The sequence below is a fragment of the Chinchilla lanigera genome, unplaced genomic scaffold, assembly GCF_000276665.1.
Source record: "Chinchilla lanigera isolate Chin_1 unplaced genomic scaffold, ChiLan1.0 scaffold00019, whole genome shotgun sequence".
In the NCBI taxonomy this organism is placed as follows: Eukaryota; Metazoa; Chordata; class Mammalia; order Rodentia; family Chinchillidae; genus Chinchilla; species Chinchilla lanigera.
The window spans coordinates 25,371,884-25,377,292 of record NW_004955420.1 but is presented as its reverse complement, the minus strand read 5'-3'; the positions used below and the strand labels follow the sequence as shown (position 1 = coordinate 25,377,292).

General features: G+C 45.8%; 1 pseudogene; it reads right to left on the bottom strand.

Moving 5' to 3' along the window:
• Positions 1–720: 720 nt before the first annotated feature.
• LOC102006253 overlaps positions 721–5,409 on the bottom strand; it is a 12,084-nt pseudogene continuing 7,395 nt past the window's right edge.

Below are 5,409 nucleotides of genomic sequence, written 5' to 3'. Positions count from 1 at the left end.
GGTTTCTCTTTTATTGTTTTATTTTTATTTTTATTTTAAAGAGTAAGAGAAGGATAACAATAATGGGGGGCTTACCAAATTACAGACAAAGTGGTAGGAAATTATCAATGGTTATTGTTTTACATATTGTTATCTACAAGATAGTTTCTCAGGAAAACAAATAGACAAATAATAGTGAGTTACAACACATAGTTTCTCTTATGACAAAAGCCCAAAGTATAAATAAAGAACAAAAGAAAAAAAGATAAGGACATAGGTCCATTGCAAAACAGAAGGGGATTATTATATGGAGGGAGGCGAAGGAGATGAAAAAAAATTAAGATGTGGTATGTACACGTACCAACTCCCCACAAGGAATGTAATCATCATGTCCTGCAAACGTGAGCGAATAAAAAATAAAATTTTAAAAAGTAAAGAAATATAAAAGTAAATATTTGGAGGAGTCACAAAATTCTGTGACAGAGTTTTTGTCAAGTTCTTTCCATGAAAAAGTGTTGATTTTAAAAACTAATAATTTAAAACTGCCACAGGGAGAGGGAGAAGGAGAGAGAGAATGAAAGAAAAGGTCCACAAGGCATTCTGCTTTCCTTCTGGAGGTTTTGTGATGCCTTGTTATCACTGACCAGCCTTTCACTATTAAACTTCAATGGCCAAGTGGGAGGAAGAGTTCCAAGATCTGTCTTCTGCCACTGATTAAGACTGGGGTGACAGGTGTTAGGGTTAATATTCATTTAGGTTTCTGAGCTTCTGGGAAGACCTGGTGACCTGGTCAGCTCCGGCAACCTCCTCATCCACTGCTTTGACGACACCACAGCAACTGTCTGTCTCATATCAAGAACAGCGGACAACCCAGAGGATGGGAGTTGGAGAAGCTCTTGACACACACGGGCTTGCCTGGAACGTGTCAACGAGAGCAGCATCACTAGACTTCAAGAATTCAAGGCCCTCTTCCAGCTTCTTACTAGACCAGCAATCAATCTTTTCTTCAGCAAACTTGCAAGTGATGTGAGCTGTGTGACAGTCAGCACAGAGCATACCCAGGACTGATCTGGCCTGGATGGTTCAGAATAATCCCCTGAGCAGCGAGACCAGCTGCTTCCATCTCAGGGTCGTTTTTGCCGTCACCAGCAACGTTGCCACAATGATGCCTTTGATAAACATATCCTTGACATTGAAGCCCACATTGTCTCCAGGAAGAGCTTCACTTGAAGCTTCATGGTGCATTTCAGCAGACTTGACTTCAGTTGTGTCATTGACTGGAATGAAAGTGGCCACCATGCCAGGTTGGAGAACACCAATCTCCACTCAGCCCACAGGGATGGCACGAATGCCACCAATTTTGTGGACAACATGGAGAGGCAGACATGAAAGGCTTGTCAGTTGAGCGAGTGGGTGATAGGATGCAATCCAAAGCTTCCAGCAGTGTGGTTCCACTGACATTATCATCTTTATGAGTGACCCTCCTCCCTCAACCCAAGGCAAATTATCACAGGGCTCCAGCACAATGTCTGAACGTAGCTGCTGGCTTCCTTAACCACTTCCTCGTATCTCTTCTCACTGTATGGTGGCTCTGTGAAATCTACTTTGTTAACACCAACAATGAGTTGTTTTATACCCAGTGTGTGAGCCAGCTTGAAATTCACCAACACCAGCAGCAACAATCAGGACAGCACGGTCAGCCTGAGATGTGGCTGTAACCATGTTTGTGTTAAGGTCTCCGTGTCCTGCGGTATCAGTGATAGTCGTAAATACTTGCTGGTCTCAGATTTCCAAGGGAGGCGTTAACGGTGATGCCCCACTCACGTTCGGCTTTCAGTTCCAAGACCCAGGCATGCTTGAAGGAACTCTGCCCCATCGGGGCAGCCTCCTCCTCAAATTTTTCAGTGGTTCTTTGGTCGATGCCACTATATCGGTAGATTAGATGGCCAGTAGTGGTGGACTTGCCAGAATCCTCAGGCCTGAGGACGATGATACTGATGTGCATTTTTCCTTTCCCATGCTGGCTTTAATTTAAGGGTGGTTTTTGTGACACCTGTGCTCTCAAGGTTACCCCCTTGCATAAAAACCAATAAAATATTCTAGATGCTTAACCCGATGACTGGAGTTAGCCTGGTCTTGATTGCTAGAACAATCGGCGATGGAACTGGAACCAGAATATGCTGGGCAACTCCCATCTCCTCCCACTCACCTTGCTTTGGGACCTTTCCTTTGTTAAAGGTAGCGATCCCTTCAAACACAAGGAAGGGAAGAAGGCAAGGACTCCGGGGAGCCTGAGTCCTGTCCTGCTTGCTCATTGACCCTCTGGTTATTCAAGACACAGGGGCTTGGTAGTTTGCAGCTGAAATTGCTGCTTAACCTTGATGACTGACAGGGAAATAAAATGTTCCCAGAAGCTAAAGCCAGTGTTTCAGGCTCATGCTGTCGGCCAGTGGGAGGAGCTTTAAAGGCTCTGAGAAGACACAGCACCACACAAAGAAGTCCTGAAGAGCAAATGGACGGTGAGGGACAGTCCCCAGGCAGGAGGGAGCAAGTCCTCAGGTGGCCTCCTGACTGGGAAGGCTTCTTTCAAATAGCGTTTGACTCTATTTATTTTCTTTAGAAGCCACTTTGAAGATACCAAAGTATAGCACAACAACTCTTGATAATCTCCTACCTCTTTTGTCTGTAACTCACTATTGTCTATTTGTTTTCCTGAGAAACTGTTTTGTAGATAACAATATGTAAAACAATAACCATTGATAATTTCCTACCATTTTGTCTGTAATTTGCTAAGTCCCCCCTATTATTATGTTATCCTTCTTTTACTCTTTAAAATAAAAAAATAAAAATAAAAAAAAACAAATAGCGTTTGAATTTCACCCATGTTATTGTCTATAACGAAATTGTCTGAATGAAAGTTTGATGTTCATTGCTGAGTAACTTTCAATTCTTTATCATTCAACTGCTGACAGACATTTGGGTTTTTACCGGTTCTGCCTATTACAGTTTCAGATGCCATGAATGTTCCTAAGTCCTTCCAGTGGAAATAGTGTGGCTTTTATTTCCTTACAGTTGCTCTAAAGAGTAGAAGAGTTTAATTGGGATAAAATTCAATGTGACTTTCTTCTTGGATTGTACTGTTCACACTTCTTCTGTTGAATATAAAATTTCCTCTCCTACCCAAAAGTCTCAAAGGCTTTTCCTAGAGCTTCCTTCTAGAAGTTTTATAGATCCACATTTGAAATTGTGGAAAACAGTAAGTTCTGTCTTTTCTATCAAACATGAATGTCTCCTTTGACTCTAGCCCACACAACATGGCCCTTCCTCAACACACTAAGTTCCAGAAAATGCCAGCTCAGGTCCAACCCTGGGAACACAGCTACAAATCGAAGATAGCTTATCACCAACCAAGGATTTTCTGGTCTCTACATCCCTCCCCTCTCTGCAATCCCTTCCCCTAAGTAGCCCCTCAGATTCCCCTTTCACCATCCTGGTTAGCCAGTTGGGGTAGACTGTGAACCTCCAAGCCAGCCCATGGGAAAGAGGTCAGCTGCTCCTCTTGTGTTAGGGATAAAAGGGGGCAACCCTGCTTTATCCTACATGCCTGCTTACGCCCTTCTGCAGAAGTAAAATTCCTTGTCAGGATTTCTTGATGTCAGTGCTTTACTATTAGCACCAAGAATGGCTTACTGCAAACAACATTCAGTGCAAAAATGCATTTTGAACAAATTACTCCCTACAAATAAAGTGAAGATCAAGACCCATTTTTCTAGCACCACTTATCTTATTTTAACTAATTTTATTTTTTGCAGGGCTGGGGATCAAACCCAGGACCCTCACAGGAGGCAAGCACTGAGCTACAGCCCCAGCCTTAGCACTGTTACACTTTTCCCCATTGACGTTTACTTCCTTGAAATTAATCAGCCGTGTAACTGTGGGCCAATATGCTTCAGGACTCCTGACCCTGTTCCATTTCTCTGTATTTTTTCCCTTAATGTCAGTGCAACCCTGTCTTGATTGCAACATCTGTACAGAGGGGCGATCTTTGGCCCTGGAAGAGGACCCAAAATGTCAGGACACATGACTGTTACCCCTCTACCTGTTCTCTCCTTTAACCACCTAAATACAGGAACGTTCTTTCCATATGAAGAACACACCTAACCCTTTCCTCCACCGCAAAGGTGACTTCATAGATTCAAGAAAAAAGGGCATGGGGACAGGAAGCAGTCTGCATAGTGACAGAGCTACCTATGGACCTTGGAGCATAGAGGCATGGCAGGCTCAGACCAATGAGCGCCCCGGCCTATGATCCCCCTCTGCCTCAGTCCTTGGTTTCCCCTGGAGTTTGACCTAAGCTACTCAGTGCTGAAGGCTTTCCTCAAGAGGTAGAGGAGCTCAAGCTTTGGAATGCAGCTGCCTGACCCCTGTCTTGCTGTTAGAGGATGCCAAGAAAGCAAGATCAGCTGTAGGGCTCCGTGCAGCAGCCTGAATGGATATGAAGGCCACAGGGGCATAACCCGCCAGCCTGAAGCCACCCTCCACCTCACACATACAGGCAGACTTCGTGCCTCACTCACCTTTCCTAAGCTTAAAGAGAGGAAAGTTCTTTCCGGTGTCGCCACCCCCAAGGCCAGGACACAGGCATGACACACGGACACTCTCCAAACATTTATTGGTTCAGTCTGAAATCTCCGAACTGCAAAATGGCCTCAAAACATCTTGGAGTGCCCCTGGATGCAGCCATAGGACCATGAGTGCGACCCATACTGTCACCTGACAGATGGACACATGTTGGTGTGCAGAAGACTTCAGCCAGCCCAGACACGGAGTGACACATGGAATCCCAGCCAGGCACCTGAGCAGGGACCAGGTTACACTTGCTTCTCACACTCACCAGTCACTCAAGTGCTGACCTCACTCAGGCTCAGGGCACAGCCTGACACCAGGGCCAGCTCTAGGGCTCACTCCACAGATAACGACATCTCAGCTTGTGCATGTTCTCGAACATGTCCATCTGGATGTCACCAAGCTCCACTGGCAGGATGCTGGGCATCTGACTGGGCCTCACCTCCTTCCCTAGGCACAGCATAGGCTGCTGTTCGCATACAGAGGAGGGAATACTATGCAGGTGGACCCTCTGCAGGCACACTCTCCTTGCTGTGCTCCACCGTGCAGTTGCCAGGGGCGAGGGGTCAAACGAGAACTTGAACACAGGCCATTGGAATGGAAGGCAGTCAGAGCAGAGGCCTAGGGGGATACTCAGAACCAGGGGGACCAGGTAGGGTGAACACAGGGTCACCACCATGCCAGGTGCAACAGCAGACACAGAAGCGGGATGCAAACCCCCATGCAGTGCACACAGGGCACATGACTTAGAATACGCTTGACCCACTCCTTGTACTGGATGACCTCCGTGTAGACAGCAGGAAA